Source organism: Eurosta solidaginis, chromosome 5, assembly GCF_040869045.1.
Source record: "Eurosta solidaginis isolate ZX-2024a chromosome 5, ASM4086904v1, whole genome shotgun sequence".
Classification (NCBI taxonomy): Eukaryota; Metazoa; Arthropoda; class Insecta; order Diptera; family Tephritidae; genus Eurosta; species Eurosta solidaginis.
Genome location: NC_090323.1, coordinates 166319983 through 166347708, shown reverse-complemented (window position 1 = coordinate 166347708; position 27726 = coordinate 166319983). Strand labels below are relative to the sequence as shown.

Sequence of the window (27726 nt, the reverse complement as noted above, 5' to 3'; positions counted from 1 at the left end):
CCCACATATGTACAAAGATTTGTATGTGTGTATGGGCAAACATATTAGGGAGGCACTTAAGAATTGCTTAACCTTTTCAGGCCAATAGCCTCAAATGGGTTTCTTTCGGGCCTACTTGAAGTTCTTTGAAACACCTTGAGATTGTATTTCAGGTGTAGATCGCGGAAGCACACGGTGGCTATTTCGGGATCATTTCGTCACTATTTCCAATATAATTCTTGGACGTTTCAGATCTCTCACACTATTTCGGAATTGTTTCATTATTTATATAGAAATACGTTCAGGATCATTTCGAGAGTATTTTGGTGATTTCCTCAAAGCAGATTTCAGGTCTTCTTTTTAGGATCATATCAGGACTATTTGGGGATCATTTTGAGATTATGTTGGGATTATCTTGACTCTATTTCGGGGTTGTTTTCTGAAACATTTAGAACTATTTCGAAAGTGTTGTGGGTCTATCTGCGAATAATGTCGAGTCCATTTAAGGATAATTTACCATCTGGAAAATTCAATGACCTGGGTATTTCGCGACTTTTTTTTTTTTTTGTATAATTTGCAGGGACTATCACTTCGGGACTGGCTTGGGAGTATTTCAGGCCGACCTTCGCATCATTCCTATATTATTTTCTATAAAATTTTGGGTAATTTTCTGAATAATTTCGGTACTATTAATTGGAGTATTTGCCACTACTACTATCAGGATAGTTAAGAGATTATTTCAGGGTTGGTCAGTAATATTTCAGGATTGTTTGAAGCTTTGAAGAAGGCTCTATTGGGATATTGCCTTCTGGATAGTTTCAGGGCTTTTTCTGAATCATTTCGGATAAAATCGTGGTTATTTGCGACTAAATGTATCGAGATGGCTAAGAGATTATTTCGCTGCTTTTTGATATGTTTCAGGATGGTTTGAAGCTTTGTAGAAGGTTTCTTTATATCGCACATCTAGAGCCAAAAGTCAAAAATCATTCGAAGTTATTCATCCCCCTCTGGCCTACCACTTTACCACTGTGTCCCACTCTTGCAGCTAGACTACACCAGGACAATATGCGACTAATACGAAAGTATTGATCCTTGTTGACAGCCACGAAATTTGATTTCGTACGGAGGTGTCGAATCACACTGGCCTTCATAGGACTTATCAATGTCTCTCTCTGCTGATTCTCATGTACAACAGGAATGAATGGAATGAATTTGCTAATGCGATTGCCAATAATGGCTCGGAAATGGAATATCTCTTGAGAAAAATTGCGGAATACACTATTGGACAACGAAGATGGTGCATAGTTGTTATGAAGGTATTTCAAAAGGGGTATCACAGCTCACACCACAGCGCGGCCACCGTGGTGTGATGGTAGCGTGCTCCGCCTACCACACCGAGTGCCCTGGGTTCACACCCCGGGCAAAGCAATATCAAAATTTTTGAAATACGGTTTTTCAATTAGAAGACAATTTTTATAAGCCCCTCGGCAGTATTTGGCAAGCACTCCGAGTGTATTTCTGCCATCAAAACCTCTCAGTGAAAACTCGTCTGCCTCGCAGATGCTGTTCGGAGTCGGCATAAAACAAGTAGGTCCCGTCCCGCCCATTTGTAGGAAAAATTTAAAAGGAGCACGACGCAAATTGGAAGAGAAGCTCGGCCTAAAATCTCTTCGGAGGTTATCGCGTTTTACGTTTATTTTTTTTTTTTTTTTATCACAGCTCACAGTACTATCGCATACATTCTTGGATTATGGTGTATACTTTCTGCAGAAGCTGTCAGGATGAGCTGTAACAGAAGTGGATTTATCACATTAATGGACCTAGTCAAGTTTATATATGAAACTAAGTGCTTTATTGAAGACAAATTAGGAAGTGGCTGGCTGGAATTCCCTTTCATCTTAACTTTGCCTTTACATAATTCTTTGGTGAACACAAGTCTATAACGGAAGACGATGATCGAAGTGACGTAGAAGGTTCGATGTGGTTATATGAAATCGTTCCCAGGATAGTCGGTCTAGTATTTTAGGTTCTAGTTCCGAAACTTGCAAGGTCTATATCCGCAATGGACCATCAACATCGATAAAACTTCATAAAACCTTCTTGAAGTGTCTTCATGATTACAACGACAATAACAATAGATTTGCGAAACGTTTGAAAGTTTATCAATAAAACTGAACATCCTTTATGTAGTCAGTGGATGGTAGGATACGCCTTACATCAGCACGAATCTTATATATATAAATATATATTGTCACGGATATTACCATCACTAAGCTATACCATCACTAAGGCCATGCTAAGCAGTATTTACGTCAATAATCAAATCAAGTATACACATTTATAAGGCAGCCCAGAGAGATGGTCACACACAGATGCATTTACTTATACGCCTATGTGTGCGCGAGAGACTGTAAACTACAAACTCACATACATCTGAGAGACGCTGAAAAGTAGAAAATTGTAAACAAGTAGAAACTATATGAGAACTATAAACACTCGAAATAACTAGTAAGTTCTGGAAATCGAAGAGCCTAGAAGTATGCAGCGTAAACTATAAAAACGGGGCATGCGAGTAAGAAGTAATTCAGTTTGAGTTGCCCTATCAATCAGTTTGCTTAAGCACGCGATCTGGCGGCCAATAGTAGAGTTTCATTTGAGTTTTTATCAGTTTGGTTATTAAGCCAGCGAGTAGCAAAGTATAAGTGTTATTGTGAAGTACTTTAATAAAGGCCATTTTTCCATCATTCAATATTGGAGTTATTTATTCAACAGTTTAGTGATTCGAACTTAGCAGAGGATTGCAAATAAGAGGATTTGCAAGTAAATTCGTTACAATTGGTGTCAGAAGAGGAATTGTTGAATAAATTCCAGAAGACAACAAGAATATGGCAAAGTTCAGTGAATTAAAGATCCAGCAACTGAAGAAGGAGTTAGAGAGCCGTGGATTGAATACAAGCGGCGTTAAACTCGAACTTTAGGCACGGCTACGAGAGGCAATGGAAGCAGAAGGAATTGATGTGGAAGAGTATGTCTTTCACCTTGGTGGCGAGGAGACAACAAAAATTGAAGAGAAAAACGAAACATCGCAGACGGTTACCAGCACAGACTTGAACATGATTTTGGATGCAATATCTGCTCAAACATCGACAGTAGCTTCTCAACTGGAATCGCAAAAGACAGATATAACATCTCAACTGGCATCTATACTAGAAGAACAGAAAACGTATATGTCATCACAGATGGAATCCCAAGAGACACGAATAACATCGAAGATTGAAGCACAAGAAACACGTATTTCAGAAATGTCGACACAAATTTCTTCACAACTGGAATCACAGGAAACCCGTATAACATCAAAGATGGAAGAACAGGAGGAGCGCTTATCATTGCAGGTGGCACAAATGTCTTCACAGTTAGAAGCACAGGAAGCAAGGGTAACATCAAAGCTGGAAGCGCAGGATGCAAAAATCGCTCAATTTCAGGCAGAATTCGATGATTTGAAGGGTCGTATGGAGCAGTTACAATTAAATCGTCCAGCAGTTTCAGCGAGTAATCCAAAGGTAAAAACACCATCCTTTGACGGTTCTGTTCCTTTCCAGGTCTTTAAGCTTCAGTTTGAGAAGACCGCAGCAGTGAACAACTGGAATGCGGAAGATAAAGTTGCTGCACTGTTCGTGGCATTGAAAGGGCCTGCAGCGGAAATCTTACAGACGATTCCAGAGTACGAACGGAACAGTTATGAAACATTGATGGCTGCTGTAGAACGACGTTATGGAAGCGAGCATAGGAAACAGATATTTCAAATAGAATTGCAAAACCGCTACCAAAAAGCTAACGAGACTTTGCAGGAGTTTGCTTCGGACATTGAAAGATTGGCTCATCTTGCAAATGGGGATGCACCCGTGGAATACACGGAAAGAGTGAAGATTCAGGGCTTCATAAATGGCATACGGGACGTGGAAACGAAGCGAGCCACATACGCGAACCTAAAGCAAACATTTTCTGAAACGGTATCCCAGGCATTGACTCAGGAAACGGCGTCATTATTGAGTAAACCAGCATACAAAGCTCATCGTGTGGAAGTAGAAAGGCCGGAGTGGGTAGATACAATTTTGGAAGCTCTGAAAGGATCTCAACGGAAGAATGCCGGAGTTATTAAATGTTTCAAGTGCGGCAACCAAGGTCACATTGCACGTCATTGCGATCTTGGTCCTAATAGTTCCAATAATGTGGGTGGCCGTAAACGCAAAGCTGGCGGAAATGAGCAAGAGCGTGTCGGATGTAAAGAACGAAAACTTGCCCCGGCTATTGAATGTCCTGTGATATCTGTGTCGCAGATTGGAAGGAAATCAAGCAGTCTTACCATCAGAGCGAATGTGGATGGTAAAGAGCGTGTACTGACTGTAGATACGGGGGCATCTCATTCCTTGATCCGATCTGATTTGGTCTACAGGAGAGTAAAGTCATTACCTGGGCCAGGTTGCGTACGGTCACAGGCGAATATAACCAAGTCCAAGGCGAAGTGGTATGTGAGGTATTAATTGGAAAAGTCATGGTTCTACACAAATTCGTTGTGGCGGAGATCGTTGATGAAGTCATATTGGGAGTGGACTTCTTGGTTGACCATGACGTCAGGATCGATATGCGGAGAAAAATTATGCGCTATAAGAACCAGGACATACCACTTAACTTTAGTTTGGAGAAAGGGTTCAGCAGTAATCGAGTGCTGGTGGAGAAGACTCAACAAAGACCAAGAAAGTCAAATGTAGAGGTTGATGGATCGAATGGACCAAATAAATCAAAACCAAAGGTACCTGCGAGAGAAACATTGGCATTGACAAAACCTAAAAGACGCAGGAAAACGAAGCACCGAATTACCGAGAAAGAATGCGAGGGTAGTTTCAAGCCGGAGCGCACTACTGTTGTAAAATGTGGGAAAGATACCGATTATGCAAAGAAAATTCGTCCAGTGCAAGCTCTACGAAGTGGTTCATTGACCAAACAACAGAATGTGAAGGAACGGCCTAGGGTAATGAGTAGTAAGATGAAACACTGGCATGACAAGAACTTTAATTAGGAAGGTTTCTTGGCGGGAGATTTGGTACTGTTAAACAACCCTCACCGGCGGAAAGGTGTTTCAGCTAAATTTCTGTGCAGTTGGGAAGGCCCGTACAAAGTTGTGAAGAAGATCAGTGATACCATCTACCGCATACAAACCACTGGGAAACCACGGGTTAGAAGAGTGGTACATTTGGAGATGCTAGCGGCAGTTAGATCGGGAGATTTGTCTGATCGGGACGATCAGACTTAGGTGGAGGGCAGTGTCACGGATATTACCATCACTAAGCTATACCATCACTAACGCCATGCTAAGCAGTATTTACGTCAATAATCAAATCAAGTATACACATATATAAGGCAGCCCAGAGAGATGGTCACACACAGATGCATTTACTTATACGCCTATGTGTGTGCGAGAGACTGTAAACTACAAACTCACATACATCTGAGAGACGCAGAAAAGTAGAAAATTGTAAACAAGTAGAAACTATATGAGAACTATAAACACTCGAAATAACTAGTAAGTTCTGGAAATCGAAGAGCCTAGAAGTATGCAGCGTAAACTATAAAAGCGGGGCAGGCGAGTAAGAAGTAATTCAGTTTGAGTTGCCCTATCAATCAGTTTGCTTAAGCACGCGATCTGGCGGCCAATAGTAGAGTTTCATTTGAGTTATTAATCAGTTTGGTTATTAAGCCAGCGAGTAGCAAAGTATAAGTGTTATTGTGAAGTACTTTAATAAAGGCCATTTTTCCATCATTCAATATTGGAGTTATTTATTCAACAGTTTAGTGATTCGAACTTAGCAGAGCATTGCAAATAAGAGGATTTGCAAGTAAATTCGTTACAATATATATATGAATACTCATCTTTCATTTGGTTTTTCAATTTTTAGCCGACAGTCAAAATTTAATGGTTGAGATTGCCAAAAACATTCAAACATACTCATATGTTCTTGCTACATTCTCAACACCATATGATGCAGATATATGAGTTCTACCAAAAGCACGCACGTCCTTAAACAATGTGGCAATGCAATTATGTTATTGTTGTTGAGTGTGACTATTTTACTACTGCCAGATGGATTTTATTAGATTTTAGTATATCAACTTGCCCATCGTTACCAAGATCTATAATTTTAACTAACGAAATAAGCTTAAGTATTTTAATATCAAAGTTTTAAGATTTCAAAGAGATTAGCTTCATTGGGCAGGTGCATATAAGTCTTTTTTTCTTCCAACACTGAAAAATATTTAAAGACCTAAGGTTACACTTTAAATAACTGCGTACACTGTAGTGAGTCGAGGGACTTGATGATTTTGTTTCGGTTCTGAGCTTCATGCGGCAAATGCTCACCAAAATGCAGGTCATTATCGAACGTCATATCCAGTATTTCTTGATATCAGACAGTCGATAGCGCAATACCATCGGCGGAGGTCCAATTTTTCGGATACTTACATACATCATCCACGTCGTGAATATAGTCACTGAAGACTTGGTGACCTATACTCGGGTTGTGCCAGCAATACCATTTCATGCGAATGTGACAGATGGGATACTGTCAGCAAATCAGTGAAGTACATACTTCACACCAAACTAGAGGATAGTTGCCTAATCTGCTTGCGTGAGAGTAGCCATAGAGCTAACAGACCTGCACGCTGCCAGAGATAATCAACATTGCACCGGTAGTGGGACTTTATGATTTCGTGGTTTGCTCTTCATGCCAGGAAGGGTGGCCTACACTTTGGCGGTCTCGTAGTGAGTCTTAAAAAGGTCGGCTAGTGCATAAAGCTTCTTTTCTACGAAATCCTCCAAAAAGCGTAAATTTGAGCACATTATCCAGTTTCTATTCTTAATCTTAAATGAAGACAGGGCCAATCACATAAAATACGCAACCGTATCATCCGCCAAGCAAATGCATCTTCGGTTGTCATATGCCCTAATCACAGTCATGTTTTTACACCATGTAAAGTGACCTATTATTAGTCCCACAAATTGTGTATTGTAAAGGTTTCGTCTGCCTTATAAGAACAAACATAAAATCGAATCTTCTGAGGATGATGGTGAAATATTCACACAGCTTCGAGCCGGGGCTACGATAACCGAATAATGAACTGCTAGAAGAAGAAATTAATGCACAGCACATTCTGACGAAGTGATCAGTTGTCCTATTTCTAAGAGCTCACGTGTCACACATTGCACTCTCTTGGAATTTGTTACCAGACAATCCAGCCTCAGAATTTGGTATGAGGATACGAAAGGATCATTTTCAAAAATATCTTATCTCTGAGTTTTATTGAAGAAAACGGCCTATAATAATAATTACATTTTCAGGTGATGCATAGCATTTTTAAAGTGTGAAATTACTCATATGATCATTTGCTTCGTCAGCCTTATAGAGCGTTTTTATTATAAAAAGATAAGAGTTGACTGCTGAAATAGGCCGTTATCGAGTTTGAGGCCTCTCGAGCTAGGAGACATTTATTCGTAGGGGATAATCTATGCGTCAACGAAGCTGTCTCTGCACGTCAACCCACACTCATTGACGTCACGTCATTAATAACTCGTAGTAAATCGAGTTATTATTAATTTATGCTGAATAATGATAGACTTACTAACTATTATAATTAGTATGTAGATAACAGTGATATAAATAGAATTTAACACCCCCAAACAAGCGAAGCACGAACTATAGTTTGAAATACAAGTAGCGACATGCAACGCCGGTCCGGATTTAGGGTGGGTGTAAAATTTGTTGCAAAAAATACATTCTGTTCGAGAATTCCGTCGCGCTGGCTTGGGCTTTTAGAAAACTGATTTAGTATCCTTCAGCTTGCGCTGCTTTTATACTCTCAGTTGCGTAGTTCGCCTACTTCACCTAGAGTCTAGACTTTTTACGAACAGCCTTTTCGTACAGTTGCTGATTTATTTCTCATTTCTGTACATACTATTTACGTTTTCTTCTACTTACATATATGCGCGTATATGTATGAGTAATAACTTATGCGCCTTTCGATGTAGTTTACATGTATGTGTAATATCGTTTGACCTCGTATGCACTCTCTCTAGCCTTCTAAGCACATACATATATATACACCAATCTCGTACATACGGTTGACACTAATGAAAATATAATATGTACATTAGGGCGGGTCAAATTGTATGGGAAAAACTTCAGGTACACATCCAATTTCTGATTCTATGGTCATACTGAGTTGGGACCATAGGTCTGAAATGAATTTCGACCCTCCCTAATTTTGTTAGAAAATTGTATACACCAATCCGAACAGCGGCTCTCACAAATAAAATACATGAAATTAAATATCAAATTCCGATTCTGATTAGGATATAAAATTTTCTAACAAAATTAGGGAGGCTCGAAATTCATTTCAGACCTATGGTCCCAAGGACAATATTACTCAGTATGACCCACAGATTCAGAAACTGGATGTGCACCTGAAGTTTTTTCCCGTACAATTTGACCCGTCCTAATGTACATACATAGCTGTCTATTAAAGGAGAACCGAGTGCATTAACATATTAAGCATATTTAATAAAGTATTTAATATGCGATAATTACCAAATGTGGGCGCCACCATTCAAAGCAATAGGTTGTTGTTATTGGAAACTCTAGACGAGCAGCGGAAATAAATTATATGCGTTCGTAGTGAATGTATTCGATTTAATTTTTTTTTTATAAATGCAGCACCCACAACTCTTATAGGTAAGCGGTATTTTATGGTAGGGGGGTTAGAATATACGCGCGGGGTATGCCTTTCGTAAGAGGCGGCTAAAATACCAAATTTATTCAAGGGGTTGTGTATCGCAACCCTCTCAAGGGGTTGCAGCGCAATATATAGCTTCTCCAACCCAATTTTCAACCTCACCTGCTCGTGGCGAATCTTGATTCATTAAAAGCCGAGGCTCTGGCGACCATGAACTATTGATGGTTATAGGGGGTGGGAGGGCGGTATGGCCTTAAAGGTTGCATGCGGTCATACCAAATCGCTCCCGAGATAGTCGGGCTAGTACCTTTATTTTGCTTGTTACCGGAACGTACCGGATCTACATCCGGCAAAGGATCATTAACATCGATGACACTCTCCAAGGCCTCCGGGCAGTGTTCTTATCACTACAACAACAACAACATAAGCATAACTTTTACCAAAAATTTCAATTGTAGTCTTTAGTACTTGATAGCTGGTTTTTTTAATATGTATATACATACATATGTACTTAAACCTTATATGGAGTGCCCAACTTTGTCTCCACTAATGAAATTGTTGCGCAGAAAATTAGTACTGCTAAATTTCAATATGCATTAAAATCGGTTGCAACTGAAATGTGTCTCTCAATTTTATCTCTACAATATTCTTAACTTCTAAGACCGGAAAGTATGTGAGTCCACTATTCATCGCAACCGATTCAACTACAGGTTATAAACTATGACCAACAGAGATGCGTGTCTTTGCTATTACCCTGCAAAAATCGCGAGTACTCCATGCATGCATGTATGGAGTACTCGCTATGGACCAACCGAGTGCTCCAAAATTAACCACAATTCATACAAAAAATATGGTCCAATTAACATTGCGATGTCCTAGGACTGGACCATATACTCCAGCTCCGCATTACATCAGAGTAATCCATGCAATACTCACAGTCCAATAAAAATCGTGTAGTGATTACAATCGTTAAAAACGAGCAATGATCGGCTTAAAATATGTTCGTGTAGAAACATGAGTTGGTCCATTGCTGCATTATAGTGGAGTATAATGGTAAGTACTCCAGTGGACCACATGATCCAACGATTTTTGCAGGGTACGCACAACCCGTTTTGTAGCGAGTTATTTAACCACCGCCGCGAGTCTTTTATTATTGCCGCTAGATGGGTCTCGTAAACATTATCTTGATGATTATAAGCGTTTACTTTTACCCGCAAATGTATATGTATATACATGTAAAAATAAACACGGCCAATAAGCCATTATGAGTTCGGTGCTTAATATTTCAGCCTGGCGCTTAATAGTTCCATACACACTGGCAAAAATGTATGAACATAACACGAGTTTCTCATCATCTCACAACTGATAAACGTGCTAAACAAAACTTATCAGCCGGATTATGAAATTTAGTAAAACTAGTTCTGAATTAGCATCAATTTTTGTGTACACATTGTCTTTGCTATTGAATTAAGAGTGAACAATTAAGGCTTGCTGAAAGCTGATGAAGAGATTCATATTATATGAGTAAATCGTAGGATCAACCATTCGACCACCTAGCGACATCAGATTTTTAATTTATGATGTTATCGCCACCGAACAAAAACATGAATGTGCGAAATTGCTTAGGCCAAGAAAGTATTAAATCAACATTTGTATTTGGAAGCAAAGAGTAAGGGAAACGTCTGTATCTCCCATCACAGTGTAGGTCTACGCCTTTCTCTGCTGCCAAATACTGGTGTCGGTGGGAATGAATACTGAGCCGTGAAATCTTCTTCCCCTTCCGTAACATTTCACTTGTATCATGTTCATACCTGCGAAAAACTCACACATTTCATCATTCAATATTTGTAAGTCTACGAAGAAATTTCCGGCTTCTATAGAAATAAGTTGAATGAAAGAATTTTTATTCCCGTCAACCGGTACTTAAAGCTTCTCGTATTCACGCATTTCGTCCTCCTGTTGCTATGTATCTAGAATAAATGCTACTCCTGGAATCGGATATGCCAATATTGGGACAGTATACAAACGCTCTTTAAATGTTTGGAAAGCCACTTCTTGCTCCTTCTTCCATTCAAAAGCTTTATTTTTTCTTGCAAGCTCGTGGAGGCTATGGGGTACGCTGGCAAATTTGGTACAAATCGGCGGTAATATGTGCACAGCCTAAGAAAACTTCTCAATTCATGTAGGTTCTGTGGTCTTGGCCAATCCTTTACAGCCTCTATCTTTTCGTTCGCAGTGCAGATGCTTTCTGTCGTTACCTTGTGACCCAAATGATTTACTTCCTTTTTAAACAGCGCACACTTTTTGGGACTAAACTTCAGATCAGCGCTAGCTATTCTCTGGAAAACTTCCTCCAAGTTTTCAAGATGTTCATCAAAATTCTTGTCCAATACGATGACGTCGTCCAGGTACACCAAGCATGTTTTCCAATGTTGTCCTTTCAATACCTGACCCTTGAGTCTCTCAAAAGCAACTGGTGCATTACAAAGTCCAAAAGGAATTACTGTAAATTCCCAAAGACCATCTCCGACGCTGAAGGCTGTTTTCTCTTTGCCATACTCCTTCACCTCCACTTGCCAGTAACCGATTTTCAAGTCCAGTGTGGAAAACCATTTCGTACCAGAGAGCGAGTCCAGAGAGTCGTAAATTCTTGGCAATGGGTAGCTATCCTTTTTCGTGACGTCATTCAACTTGCGATAGTCTACGCATAACCTCATTTTCCCATCCTTCTTCTTCACAAGTACCACCGGTGAGCTCCATGGATAGCTGATTTCGATGACGCCGCTGTCGCTCATTTCTTGTATGATTTGACTCACAACTTCCCGCTTCGCCAATGGAACACTACGAGGAGCTTGACGTAACGGCCTCGCATCTCCAGTGTCAATTTGATGTTTCACAACATTGGTGCGGCCTGGTTTGGAGCCATCCTGTTCAAATATGTTCGCGTACTTTAGGAGCAGTTGTTTTGTTTTACTCTGATACGCTGCCTCTAGCCCCATCCGTCAATGCCGTGATGTCATTTGAAAAATCAGTATTACTAGATTAAACGTGTTCCTGGAGCTGTTCACAGGTAACAACTACTTCAGCCTCTTGGCATCTTCCCAAAATAGCTCCTTTGGTCAGTTTAAGTAGTGCTTGAACTTATTGAGAACTCTTACGGGAATACGTCCATCTTGTTTTGTCATAGCCAGAGTTTTTCCTACAAGTATGATCGGTGCTGATTTGTCTGCTGCTTCGACAACTTGTTTGTCTCAAAATCTCCATCGACCTTTGCCCAGATGAATGCTTTTGATTTTGGTTGTATTTGCTGACTCTCTTCCACCAGCACTGCTGTAGCCTCTCTAGTAGCCGAAATTACTTTGCATGTCGATCTTGATGCCCTGGTATATTAAGAAGTTCACTCCAATTATGATTTGACCAACAATCTCTGCCACTATAAAATTGTGTACTACCGTGACGTTCCCAATTGCGACTTCACATGCATTTATCCTAGAACCGTGGTGTCTTCTCCAGTGGCGGTACGCAATCCTGCTCCATGCAAAGGTCTTATATTCTTGTTGACTAAATCCGCTCGAATTATGGAATGAGAAGCACCCGTATCTACAGTCAGTAAAGGTTCCTTTCCATCCACATGTCCTCCGACAGTAAGATTGCTCGACCTTCTTCCAATCTGCGAGATAGAGATTATGGGGCATTCAATAGCGGGAGCCAGCTGTCGCCCCTTGCGGCTGACTCGCTTTAGTTTAACGATTGAGTGGTCTTGGAGATTTGCTCATCTCCTTCTGCTCTGCGTTTACGATCACCCACATTGTTGGAACTGTTAGGGTTGGTGTTTCAATAACGCTCAATGTGCCCTGGCTTTCCACACTTAAAGCATTTGACTGCATCATTATGCTTCTTCTGCGTACCCTTCAATGCTTCTAACATTGTGTCTACCCACTCTGGTCTTTCTACTTCCACACGATGAGTCTTGTATGCTGGTTTACTCAATAGGGAGGCAGTTTCCTGAGTCAGTGCATGTGATACCGTTTCTGCGAATGTGGGTTTTGGGTTTGCATATGTCGCTCGCTTCGTTTCAACATCTCGCATTCCATTGATAAGCACTGAATTTTTACCCTTTCGGTATATTCCACGGGTGCGTCCGCATTTGCCGAATGAACCAACCTTTCAAAATCCGAAGCAAACTCCTGCAAAGTCTCATTAGCTTTTTAGTAACGGTTTTTCAATTCTATTTGGTGTATTTGCTTCCTGCGTTCGCTTCCGTACCGCCTTTCTAGAGCGCCCATCAATATTTCGTAATTGTTTCGTTCTCCCTCTGAAATGGTCTGTAAGATTTCCGCTGCAGGTCCTTTCAATACGACGAACAACGCAGCAACCATATCTTCAATATTCCAGTTGTTAACTGCTGACGTCTTCTCAAATTGAAGTTTAAATACCTGGAAAGGAACAGAGCCGTCAAAAGATGGAGTTTTGAATTTCGTATTGCCTACTGGAACAGCTGGGCGATTTAATTGCAATTCTTGTATATGACCTCTCAAAGCATCAACCTCGGCTTCCACTTTTTTCCTCAAACTGCGTTATTTTCTCGTCCATACGCGCTTCGAGTTTTGATGATAGACGCGCCTCCAGCGATTCTAGTTGTACTGTTATGCGTGCATCTTTTTCTTTTTTCCTTCTTTCTTGTTCTGAAATACGCGTTTCTTGTGCTTCCATCTTGCATGTTATACGGTTCTCCTGAGATTCTAATTGTGTTTCCTTTTTGAATGTTATACGTGTCTCCTGTGATTCCAGTTGAGATGCCATTGTCGATGTTTGAGCAGATATTGCAGCCAAAATCATGTTCAAGTCTATTCTCGTAACTTTCTTCGCTGTTTCGTTTTTCTCTTCAATTTTTGTTGTTATCTAGCCCCCATCAGGACGAAAACATCACCGTCCACATTATTTCCTTCCGACTCCATAGCGTCTCGTAGTCGTGCCTGAATTTCGAGTTTGTTGCCGGTTTTATTCAATCCACAGCTCTCCATCTGCTTCTTCAGTTGCTGGATCCTCAATTCACTCAATTTTGCCATATCAAAGTTGTATTCGCAATCTTCGGAATTTATTTAACAATTCCTCTTCTGACACCAATTGCAACGAATATAGGGAAATTCCGCTTATTCCAAATCTTCTGCTAATGTTCGAATCACTAAACTGTTGAATAAATAACTCCAATATTCAATAATGCAAAAATGGTCTTTATTAGACTACTTGAAAGTACTTCACAATAACACTTCACAACCAATAGCGTGATTAAATCGAACTGATTGCTCATGCCTTAGCTGGTGCTGCTTTTATACTCTTTGCTTTCCTCGTTCGCATATTTCAATGCGTTTCTCCTTCTAGAATTTAATCGTTCACTGAAGATTGCATACTTTTGTGAGTATCTCAGAAATATACATGTGAATGTGTGAGAACTACTTTGCTGAAGATTGCTGCTGTATGTATATTAAGCTGGGTTGATTTGCATGGATGAAAGTTAACCCATAACGTGCCATCGATTTTTCGATAGGTTTTGGGCACAGGGAAAAAAAGTTCCACTAAGCATACCCAAAAAACTTATTTTCGAGCTTGCAAAATTTTAGTTTTTTGACTTTTTTTTCTTTGAGTTCACTGGATCACAAATTCCAATTTTTTTTCTGCACCAGAGACGCCATTATGAAATTTCTATGCACAATCACCGCCTGATTTCGAAAATCAAGGTTATTTTTAATTCTATGGTAACGTTTTTGATTGAGATATTTACGAATAACGGTTTTTTCCAAAAAAAAAAAAAAAATTGGGTCCACTTAATCATATATATCTTAAAAACGAATTGAGCAATTCCAAAACGGTTTGAAGCTTTAGAAAGGTAATAAAATTTTCTGTGCATACAACACTTTTTTCTAGGCCCTGCAGATTCAAAGATTACCAACAATTATTACGGACTTTTTCCATTTTTTTTTGTGAAAATATAAAAAAAAATGTATTTTGTGAGGAAGGATTTCGAAAGCTTTTTATTTTTTTGCAGATTTTTTTTTCTCTCTTAGCTCAGTTTTAGTACAAAAAAAAATAAGCTTTCACTCAACAAAATCGATGGACTAATACAAAAATTATAAGCATTCAAGTAAATACATCCATTTAATACTTAAGTACCCTACTGATACATATGTGTTAGTATTCGCTAACTAACTGATATACGAATACTAACACACATGTACCAGTAGGGTAGTTAAGTATTAAATGAGAATATTTACATGAATGCTTACAACTTTTGTATTAGTCCATCGATTTTGTTGAATGAAAGCTTATTTTTTTGAAATAAAGCAGAGAGAAAGAGACAAATCTGCAAAAAAATAAAAAGTTTTCGAGATCCTTCCTCGCAAAATACAAATTTGTTTATATCTTTACTAAAAAATGGAAAAAATCCGTAATTATTGTTCGTTATCTTTGATTCTGCAGGGCCTAGCACAGTTTATAGCAAATTTTATTACCTTTTAAAAGCTTCAAACCGTTTTGGAATTGCTCACTTCGTTCTTGAGATATATACGATTAGTGGACTCAATTTTTTTTTTTTTTTTTTTTGAAAAAAAACGGTTATTCGTAAATATCTCAAAAACGTTACTATAAAATTAAAAATAACCTCGATTTTCGAATGGGAGGGTGAATTTACATTGGAATTTCATATGGGCGTCTCTGGTGTCTGGAGTGGGATTTGAACCCGTACTCCTACGATGGTTGAAGTGTTACAAACGCATTCAGCTACGTCGTGCCTTAGTTGTTGTAAAGTTTTTCCCAATTGCCTTCTTTGTATATTTTATTCTTTTACACACTACATATTTTGTATCGTAAATAAATGTTTTCATACATTTAAAGCAATACGGGCAATCCCCGATTAACTCATACAAATTGACAACAATGGTTAATTCGTTGTAGTTCTATAAATAGAACAAAAACAGCAACAATACCAAGTTTGTTCGAAACCGCCTTACCAACAAGCATAACTTTAACACATAATTACATACGAAATATGTAGTGTGTAAAAGAATAAAATATACAAAGAAGGCAATTGCGAAAACCTTTACAACAACTAAGGCATGACGTGGCTGAATGCATTTGTAACACTTCTACCATCGTAGGAGTACGAGTTCAAATCCCACTCCCGGGAGAAAAGGCTTTGAAGAGATATACAAGGTATAATCGAAACAGCTGTCGCCTTGTCCGTCCTGATGTCACGTTGTTTAAATTTTTCCCAAAATATTAAGTAACTCGATTAATTTTCGCCAGTGGAAAGAGTACTGATACTAGGGCGGTATTCACTTGGACAGCAAGTGGAGATCTAGATGCTATCTATACTGAAAGGTGTATGACAGTCCTAAATAAATACTATTCCGGCAAAGGGAGCAAAATTGGGGTTTGATTCAACACATTACCGGAGTAAAAGAATATGGGAAAACCCGGCTGCTAAGATCTATTCCAAAATTGGCAAGTTTTTGGAGGGATTCAACAAATTAAATGGAGTTTCAATGAAATTACAGTCTTTTGTCCGCAACTCGACAGTGTAGGTGTCTCTCTTTTCTGTAGGTTATATACATCGTGTTTTGCTGCTGCACCCATCACACTTTTATGTAGTGTGGAGGGTAAACAGCATAATTTCCTAATCATGTAAAAAAAAAAAACAAGAATACAAAGTTCATAATAAGAATGGTGCAAAAAATGCCGGTCCCAGTATACACATTCATTTCACATCTTCTAAGTATGTACTTCTGTATGCATTTCCGTTTATATCTTGTCTTTAATTTTTTTACCTTCCAGAGAACTTTAAACCATAAATCGACTCAGCAGGAGGTAATGGTTGATGATGTAATAGTCTCATAACAAAGTCGCATAGAACTTTGATATGAGGCATAAACTGATAAACTCACCCACACACTGCAGCTCTCAATGTATTTTCTACATCCAACCATCAAAAGGGTGAGGGGCTAGTTTTTTCACCAAAACCGACAAACGCACCCCGTCACGTACGTGTCTGCACAAATTACGGTAGCAAAACGTTGCAGCGTGTAGTTGGCTGTAACTTTGGATGGTAGAATAGAGATAGCCTGAATCAGTAGAACAAACCTGCGTACATTGGACGGCGAAAGTGTTGAAGCAAAAGTTTAAAGATGTCTGAGATAGGTTGATATAGTTGATATGTTTAAGTTTATGTGAAGCGAAGTCAATGGTTTTGATATATTTTCTCTGAGAATATGAGTAACCTAAGAAACAAGGAATTCGCTATGAGACCTGGTTTTTTCTGTACCTAGTGTATAAGCTGCAACTATGCGAAGTAATATAAAAGCTAAAACAATGTATATTATTAATATCTTTATTCCGGCTTAAAATAATAAAGCACTCAAAATGATAACTTGCTGCCAACAAAGATCGAATCGCTGCGTTCCCCCTTTGGCGGACTTCGGATTTCGTCTATTTGGAAACCGGCTATAGCAACGAAGACATAGACAGCTAATATATGAAATGAATAATCATTGTTGCCAAAAATTGATTCTTTTGACTGCGGGGGCAATTGCAAATTATTGTCTTCTTCGACGGAAAAGAGCTTTCTTTGGAGTTATGGACATTTTTGAAGATGGGATGGTTCGAGGAAAACTTCCGCGATGCCAAAGGAAGTTTAGCGATTAGCTATATGGGACTTAGGGAGGTATGGGAATAGTGCAACCAAAGCGAAATGCATACCTGGCTAGTTCATGTATATATGAAGACATTCCGGCCCAGAGCGTATATCTATCGATACCCATATTTGATAGCAGATGCAGATGCTTTCTCTGATCTCGTATCACAGAGGAATAATACTTTGTCCTTTTGAAGCACGGCGCAAAATGGAAGAGAAGCTTGGCCTAAATCTCCTCGGACGTAAATCGCACCAAGATATTTTGGTGATCTAAAAAATAATTTTTTTTCAAATTCCTTAATTTTTTTTTTTTTTTTTTGAAAAAAAGCTTCTTTCCTTAGATCATATCAAGGTGCTAACTAAAACAATATGTGGCATAGAGCGTCCTTTACAATCAGAGTACTACTTTTTTGTGAGCTACTTATATTTCAAATATTCACGTCATGCACTGCTGCCTATATTTCTACTGTACGGATCGTCTAAGACGTAGTTTTGCATCATTGATATTTGCTTATGAGATAACTGTAATTGGTGTGAAGGTTTTCTATGTCCTAAAAACGTTCAACTTCTATTCCAATATCGTGTGCTTACTGCTTTATATTCGATAGGTACGCCTCAAAAATGGTTAGCAAGACATACGGCCCTATAACCTTCATCGTTGGCAGCTTATCGATCTCATAAGTTCATTATAAAACTGAATTAGGAAAGAAACAGCGCATCTCCGAGTTTCTTCAATGTCGGACGTGCTTTGCATAGATCCCTGCAAAAGTCGTCGGATCATATGGTCCACTTGTGTCATAATGGAGTACTCCATAGATTACTCTGATGTAATGCTGAGCTGGAGTATATGGTCCAGTCCTAGGACATCACAATGATAATTGGGCCATATTTTTTGTATGAATAGTGGTTAATTTTGGAGCACTCGCTTGGTCCATAGCGAGTACTCTGTATATGCATGCATTCTTTAAGAATGATGTTAACAAACGTTGATCGAAATCATTATCAATTTTACCGCCGTAGATGGACTGCGATAAAAATGTAACTATTGCGTCCCATGGCACCTTCTCTGGCGGCAAACTAGTGCGACCCATTGCGGTCGCATCGATCCAAGTGTCGAGTGTGTCACAAGCGACGCGCAAATCCGATTCATTGAATTCGTATTTTTTAGCCCAACCAAGTGGTACATACCGCAAACGTTCCTGCACAATGGCATGAAACCAAGCCAGCAAGAAGTACAAACGTGCACGTTCGCTGGGCGCTTTCATCATGCGCGACACCGGTGCAGTTGAGAAAGTGCTCGAATTTTGCACGTATGCTTGGTGGTGGCTCAAAAACGAAAATACGGCCTGCGCGTAACAAGTTCACAGGCACCTTTGGATTGATTTCCATGGTAAGGAATAAACGGAAGCCCGAATGCGGTTGCAACGAATGCAGTTTCTTCTCTAGTTGCACCGACCATTGTGGTGCCAAATGCACATTCTTCAACAAAACCCAGCGACCACTATTGCAAGCCATGTTGACGGAGCGTTCAGCTTGATTAAATCCTTCAGCGGAACCAATGAACGTTAGAAATTTGTTTATTCAAATTGGCAAATCATCCACACGTTCTGAGGCATTTAGCACAAGAGAGGCACGGAGCACAAGAGTTACAATTCAATTGCTTCTCTACAACAGCGGACAAATATAATTCTTTTTCAGAATTCGGCATAAAATCTACGCCCAGCCCAGCATCGACAACTTTATGTGCGGCGCCGATAACGCGATCGGGTCGAAAAGCTTGTATCAAGACCGACTAATGTATGGCGCCAACAATTGGCGTTAATGCCTTCGATTCATCCCACAGTTGTGGTACACACTGCTCTGGAGAGCTTTGCTGCAGCCAAGCGACGATTTCGGGCATAGATTTAAGTGTTTCGATCAATTTGCGGAAAATTGGTAGACGTGATTGTAAACGATTAACACTTTCAATTTGCTCTGCAGATAGACCTTCAAGTGGTGTGGGGTTGGCGAATATACCTTCGCGACTACGTAAGAAGGAATTGAAGTCAATATCTAAGTTCTGTTCGGAAGTGCCCTTTAGATGTATTTTGCACATTATCAAAGCAAATGTGAGGCGATCATTGTGCAACATGCCACGAGCGACACGCTCATAGCAGACCTGAAAAGGAAAATTATATTAAAAGTTAAAATAGTGAAAATAATTCTAATCAAACTCAAATAATAAGCACCTGGAAAAGATCTTTGGTAATGATACCCAAACGTTCAGAATATTCGCACCTGCCATCCAATTTAGTATTGTTGTACAATACAGTCGAGAATATATCTAAGAACAGCTTTAGCGAATACTGATAAAGGAAATGCACTTGATTCAAGCTATCCATTTTGAAGTATATATTGCTGGAAGCCACTGATAATCGCAAATACTGTTGCGATACACTCTCAATTTCTGCAATAACCTTATCAGTCTCATCCACCTTCTGATTGATATCGTATGCTTCATTCTTCAAAGTCTCCAACGTAGTAATCACCGAATCATCATCCAATATCTCACCCTTTGCATCATTCAAAGCCTGCAGTAAACTCTTTTCAAGCTGAGGCAAACGTAAACGGAATTCACCTTGCAATTTAATGAAATCGGAACGTTTCTCTTCAATATCTGGACGTTCTGCTTTCAATACTTGATTCAAACATTGCGATTGCAAAGAGCTACGCATTACAGTGAAATTGACGAAGGTGACACGCGGGCAAATATCTGGTGGGAATTTTACTGTTGGATCACGTGTAGACAAAAAAATTACGAATGGAGGCGATAAAGCTATATCCTGATCTCCCAACGTAATAAGTACACATCCACCAGTGAAGCATGGGATTCCAAATTGGATCGTAGTTTTCAAAATCTTGTACGAGGAGTGGATTACCAAAGCGTAACGCAGATTCTAAGTTCTTACGGAAGGAATCATCTGAGAATGAAGTCTTTGTAATTTTCTTGCCAGCATATTCGTTGAGCAAGAACGTAATAGCTTGTCCAGATGGATCAATAATGAGTGGATACCGATTGAATATCTTAAGCATAATTGCGTTTTCAGTGCCCAAACATCTGTTGGCAGTGCATTCGCCTGCCAACGTAAACGGTCATCGGGATTCGATAGGTATTCGGTGCGTGCCATATCAGCACGATATTGTATGTCGGCAGATTTTAGATGCCGACACCAAGTGGTGAACAGATTCAAACGATAATGTTGGTCGAAGTAACCACCTAAAAATTTAAGTTTTAGTTAACGCGGAAATTGTCTCGTTTATACGAAATGCGCTTAAAAAAGGAGAAAACTAAATCTTATTAGTCCCACCTTTTGAATGAATTGAATTATCAGACACATTCAAGTTCGCTATTTTTTTCTAAGGGGGCTATCCACTCTTGGCAGTGATTTGGCAAACACTCCGAGTGTATTTCTGCCATTAAAGGTTCTCAATGAAAACTCATGCCTTGCAGAGGTGCCGTCTTGTTAATTTGTAGGAAAAATTTAAAAGAGAACGACGCAAATTGAGAGAGAAGCTCGGCCTAAAATCTCTTCGGAGGTCGTCGCGCCTTGAAATGACATTCTGCATACTAAGTAAACTAACGCCCTATTAGTATCTCGTATCAGGTCATGTCAAGAATATTGAGCGAAATTGAATCCCAACATAGACCAACGGATAAGACCTTACTTGCACATCACATTTTCTTCGATTTTAAAGCGGCATTATTTCATAATAGCTTAAATGTCACAAAATATGGTTAATATCCGACAATTAGTTTTACAAAGTGTTTACAGAGCACTTGAAAAGTTAATTCCCTGCAAAAATCGTTGGATCATGTGATCGACTGGAGTACTTACCATTATACTTTATGGTAATGCAGCAATGGACCAACTCATGTTTCTACACGAACATATTGCAAGCCGATCATTGCTCGTTTTTAACGATTGTAATCACTACACGATGTTCATTGGACTGTGGGTACTCCATGGATTACTCTGATGTAGTGCGGAGCTGGAGCATATGGTCCAGTCCTAGGACATCGCAATGTTAATTGGATCATATTTTTTGTATGAATTGTGGTTAATTTTGGAGCACTAGGTTGGTCCATAGCGAGTACTCCATACATGCATGCATAGAGAACTCGCGATTTTTGCAGGGTTATTTCAAAGCAAAATTCCAAAAATGTTTAGCTTTCTAGAATTAATGTGGGAGAATTTACATGTTCTAAATATTCCACTTCTGAAAGTGTTTCTTGATTTTTTATACAACAATTTTACGGACTCAAATCTTACCATAGGCAATAAAAGCAGCCGAGAGCAACACATCACCAATAAAAGTTGACATTTGTGATTTAAATGTTTCGCTAGTGCTCTCCCAATGTTCACGTTCAATATTCAAACTTGTGAGGTGGGTTTTGTCGTAGGCTGAGATAAGCTCAGCCGCTCCAGGGTCAGGCGAAGGTCCCACTAACCTCTACCAATTAATAACCAAATTAGTTGTTGTTTTGTTCCGAACACGCACACCCACACGATGCTGCTTTGACTTTCGATGCCGACAGCCTTTTATGTCAGAGAGAAAGAGAGGGAGAGAGATGCCACGGATGATAGCGCAGGAGTGACGGAAGCGGGTCTCGAAAATGACGGTAATGGACGCGGTTCTCAGGGAACGACGGTGATGATCCTCAAATAGTATCTTACCCCCAGGTAAAGCTTACTCGGATTGGTTCAGGCGGGTTACGGTGGTGTTCCTGTGGCTAACGATTGACGGCGGCGGGAAGGAAGGGCGCGGTTTGACCTAGGTGGGGGTGGGGATCCATTAGCCCGATGGGTTCGCTGAGAGTCTTCCCCGTTCACTTTGGGATCCCTTTGATACCTACCATCGTAAGTTGGCCCCGGCCTTACTTACCTAGGTGAAGTATGCAGTAAGTGATGGCGTTTGCCATTACATACTTGGTATGTTTGGTGGTTCACTGTTGGTACTTGGCATACTATGTGCGGGTGGTTGTTCGCTGTGCAAGGCGAACATAGGGCATGTATGTATATATTTAATGTTAGGGCTGTGAGTAGGTTACTGTGACGTGGCATTTTGCTACGTTACAGTCCCTCTCCCACTTCAGGGAAAAAAACTTCGGCATTCGAGTTTGAGGCTTTAAGGCCAGCACTGCCTTGGACCAAGTGGTCCCTGTATATTTTACCACCTCGGGGGTGGCGCGGCCGACGTACGTGTGTGTGTTTGTTTTCCGATATTTTCCTTTATTCATATATTTACTTATATATATATATATATTTTTTTTTTAAACTTTTTATAATTAAGCATAAAAACATTGCACATTGTAATTATTATTTTTATACCTTTCATGAAAATGAAATGGTATATTAATTTCGTCACGAAACCGAAAATTGTAAGTCCTTAAAGGGAAATAGATAGACCCACCATTAAGTATACCGAAATAATCAGGTTGAAGAGCTGAGTTGATTTAGCCATGTCTGTTTTTGAGATATCTTGATAAAATTTGGTGAGCGGGTGTATTTGGGTATCCGATTAGACAGTTTTCGGAACCGACCGGATCGGACCACTATAGCATATATCCTCCATACAACCGATTTTTCAGAAAAAGAGGATTTTTGTAATATCTTACCCAATTTAACAGATTGAAGCTTCAAACTTCACCATATACTTTCGTATATTGCACGTATTGTTGCCTGAAAAAATTGATGAGATCGGTCGTATATATAGTATATATCCCCCACAACCGATTGTTCAGATAAGGAACTTTTCGTAATTACTGCCCTATTTTAAGAGCTAGAGGCTTCAAATTTCAACGATTTTTTACGTATATAGCATATATTGTTGTCTCAAAAATCATAAAGATCGGTGGTATATATAGTATATATATGGTGCTATATATAGTATATATATATAGTATATATATATATATTTTCGGAAATTTTAGCCCATTTTAACAGCTAGAAGCTTCAAATTTCACCGAATACTTACGTATATAGCATATATTGTTGTCTGAAAAAATCATAGAGATCGGTTGTTTATATAGTATATATCTCATACAACCGATTGTTCAGATAAGAAACTTTTCGCAATTTCTACCCCATTTTAACAGCTATAAGCTTCAAATTTCACCGATTGCTTACGTATATAGCATATATTGTTGTCTGAAAAAATCATAGAGATCGGTTGTATATATAGTATATATCTCATACAACCGTTTGTTCAGATAAGAAACTTTTCGCAATTTCTACCCCATTTTAACAGCTATAAGCTTCAAATTTCACCCTTTGCTTACGTATATAGCATATATTGCTGTCTGAAAAAATCATAGAGGTCGGTTGTATATATATTATATATCTCATACAACCGATTGTTCAGATAAGAAACTTTTCGCAATTTCTACCCCATTTTAACAGCTATAAGCTTCAACTTTCACCGATTGCTTACGTATATAGCATATATTGTTGTCTGAAAAAATCATAGAGATCGGTGGTATATATTATATACTTCATATAAACTGTCATTTTTGCCCCTTTTTTACGGCTAGAAGCTTCAAAATTCATCAAATTTCATCAAATAGTTACGTTTACGTTATATATTTTTGAAAGACGTGATTCGTAGTCATAGTTTTTACATGCAGACCACAAAAAACGTGAAGCTTTGCATCCTCACACAAAGTACCTACCTATTTTTTATTTTATATTTATCTTAAAAATCGTTTAGATATGTTCAAATTTCACCAAATGCTTACGTGTATAGCATATATTGTTGTCTGAGAAAATCATGGATACCGGTGGTATATATAGTATATATCTCATACAACCGATTGTTCAGATAAGAAACTTTGCGCAACTTCTTCCCCAGTTTAACAGCTAGAAGCTTCAAATTTCACCAAATGCTTACGTGTATAGCATATATTGTTGTCTGAAAAAATCATTGAGATCGGTGGTATATATAGTATATATCTCATACAACCGATTGTTCAGATAAGAAACTGTGCGCAATTTCTGCCCCTTTTTAACAGCTAGACGCTTCAAATTTCACCATATGCTTACGTATATAGCATATATTGTTGTCTGAAAAAATCATAGAGATCGGTGGTATATATATTATATACCCCATATAAACTCTAATTTTTGCCCCCTTTTTACGGCTAGAAGCTTCAAAATTCATCAAATTTCATCAAATAGTTACGTTTACGTCATATATTGTTGAAATACGTGATTCGTAGTCATAGTTTTTACATGCAGACCACAAAAAACCTGAAACTTTGCATCCTCACACAAAGTACCTACCGGTTTTTTATTTTATATTTATCTTAAAAATCGTTAAGGTATGTAGATCTGTTCACTATATATTTCTTATCTTATACATCCGATTATTCGGAGATTACAAGCGGGATAAGATTATTGTTCAGCCCCATTCATGAAAGGTATGAAGTCTTCAGCACAGGCGAAGACAGTCCCGTTTTTACTTGTTTCTTTTTTTTTTTTTGTTTATGAAAAAAAATTGTTTCTTTTAGCTTAATACTAATTAATTGAAATTCATGTGTAAGTCTCCTTTTGTTCTTTTGTAGGAGTGTTTGTATAAAGTTGAACATTCTGTTTGAAAGGTGTTTTGTAGTAAAAAATGGGTATATATTTGAACAATATATTTTTTCTTAGTTTTAGAGGTAAATGTTTATCATATATATATAACGTACAATCATTCATAAAAAAAATTTTTTTCAACTTATATTTACAATTGTTAACAAAAAAGATTTGTGACAATGATTTGCTCAAGATAACAATAAAGTCGCAACGGCATATTTTGCGATTTGAAGAATGGTGTGTATTACTAAAAAAAAATAAATCTCTTTCTCCACGTGTGGGTTTTTTTTTTTTGGTGGTAACAATTCATATGAAAGTATATTCTTTTCTTCTTACTAATAGCGTGTATATATATGTAGAAAAAATTCTTCTGGATATAATTTTGTATAAAAATAAAAAAAAAAAATAAATAAAATTTGCTTAAAAAAAAAATATATATATATAAAAAATATTCTATGCACCGAAGACTACGGTGGCGTTCAGGTCAGTCCTTATATCTTATTATTTTCTTGTACCCCGCGATCTTCACTAAAGCGTGGTCTGCGTCCATCTGCGTGCAGTACACATGTTGTTTGCCATATCGGAAGTGCCATGGGGGCGTATTTTTCTTCGGCCGCTTCACGCAGTCTATTTTGTTGAATATTTTCTCTACTTGCTCTTCGCTTAATTTTTCCGGTGCCTTGCTGGTGCTCCCGTCGTTCTCTTCTGTTTCGGTGGGTCGAGCTGTTTTGCCTTTTGCCATTTCATGGCCTGTTGCGTCGTCTGCGCACTCGCTTATGCTTAGCAGCGGGTGTACGGTTTCCATCAAGTTGGGATAAAGCGGGGGCCCGTGAAATATTTGTACCCGCTGTAGGATCGCCTTGTTAGGTGGCCAAGGCCTTGCTTCGAAGGGCGGTACCCATTGCATTACCTTTTGGTGGTGAATCCGGTGGGGCTGGCTGACGGATTGTAATCTGTAATGATATGAGCAAAGTTATAAACGTGCTGTGTTAGGTGTAGATATTACTGTTCGGTAGTGAGTGAGCGTTCGTCAGCGTAGGGTTTTAAGTCCTGTAGATGCGCTGTCCGTTTGTGATGCTCTTCGGTGTGTCTCAGCTGGACGGTATTGGATGATATGTATTTTTTCCCACATAGGGCCGGAGAATTTTGGTGCCAAATTTTGTGTAAATTGATTGATCGCGGAGGAGTGCGGATGCTCTCGTTTCATCACCTTTTCCCCAACCTGTGGTTTCCAGGATCTACGGCGCAGGTCGTAGTATTTTTTCTGTGTCTTAGCTGCTTTAGCCAGATTATTCTTGATCTCTTTCCATAGCTCGGTTATCGTTGGGGATACTGTCGGTGATTCTTAGGGGACGGCGCCTTCGGTGCGTATTTGCTGGGCTTTCGCGATGTTTCTTCCAAAGTTGATTTCAGCAGCCGATGCTTGGGTTGCTTTGTGATGTGCTGTGTTCATAGCGGAAGCGATTTGCGGGATTTCCCTGTCCCAGGTGCGGTGATCGGCTTTTGAGCGCTGCGCTAACATGGTCTTGATTACTCTGTTAGTTCTTTCGGTCAGGTTTTCGTGGGGGGCGTATGCGGCTGTGAATTTGTGGGTTATTCGATGTTCGTCGAGGAACGAGGTTAATACTTTTCCCACGAATTGTTTACCGTTGTTGCACTTTTGGACACCCAAAGCGGTATATCACACGTTACTGCAGAGCTTTGATAACGCTCATGGTTGTTGCTTGCCTCACTGGTATTAGTTCCACCCACTTGGAAAATTTGTCGACAAGGACCAGTAGACACCTATTTCCCTGTTTGGATCGCGGTAGGGGCCCTATAAAATTTGCCGTAACGATGTACCACGGTCTTGCGCACTGTAAAGTGGAAATCAATCTCGCTGGGCGCTTTTGCTCAACTATGTATTCCGCGCATTGGTGGCATGCTTTAACATATTTGAGTACGTCGCGATACATTCCTGGCCAGTAGTAGTTTTGCTGAGCACGTTTGAGGGTTTTCTTCACTCCGAGGTGCCCTGCGGTAGCGGAGTCGTGTACTTCCTTGAGAACGTTTCTTTTGTGGTTGGCTGGAATACAAAGTTTCCATTGCGGCGAGCGGTCGAGCTTATTGCGTGTTGTTGTGTGTCTAAACAAGCGGTTGTCGACGATCTGATGGTCGGGATGGCGGCTGGGGTTCTGTAATATTTTGTCCATTTTCCGGTTATACCAGTCCCTGTTGGTATTAATTGTGATACCCATGATGTCCGCCTCGTCATCACGTATGTGGAGTGGGCATCGGGAGAGTATGTCTGCTACTATGTTTAACGCCCCTTTTCGGTCTTCGGTGTCAAAGTTGTATTGCTGGAGTTCAATCGCCCTTCGGGCGAGCCGTCCGGAGGGGTTTTGTGGTGAGTGTAGCTACTTTAGTGAATGGTGGTCGGTGATAACGGTGAATCTATAGCCCTCCAGATATGGCCTCATTTTGTGTATGCCCCACAATACTGCCAGACATTCCTGCTCTGTGACAGAGTAGCGTTTCTCGAGGTCAGCTAAGCTCCGGCTCGCGTTTGCAATTACCCTCTCTTGCTCCGAGTGGTGTTGGAACAATACAATTCCTAGGCCTTCTCCGCTCGCGTCGGTTTGTAGGAAGAACGGGTGTTTGAAGCCTGGGCAGGACAGCACCCGG

The 27726-nt window shown here is 39.5% G+C and overlaps 1 protein-coding gene and 1 pseudogene across 1 annotated transcript in view; both read right to left on the bottom strand.

Moving 5' to 3' along the window:
• LOC137233656 (collagen alpha-1(XV) chain-like) overlaps positions 1–27726 on the bottom strand; it is a 1316768-nt gene that overhangs the window by 1274731 nt on the left and 14311 nt on the right. The gene's annotated exons all lie outside the window — the stretch shown is intronic.
• On the bottom strand, positions 18316–22551 carry LOC137254328 (dynein heavy chain, cytoplasmic-like; annotated as a pseudogene).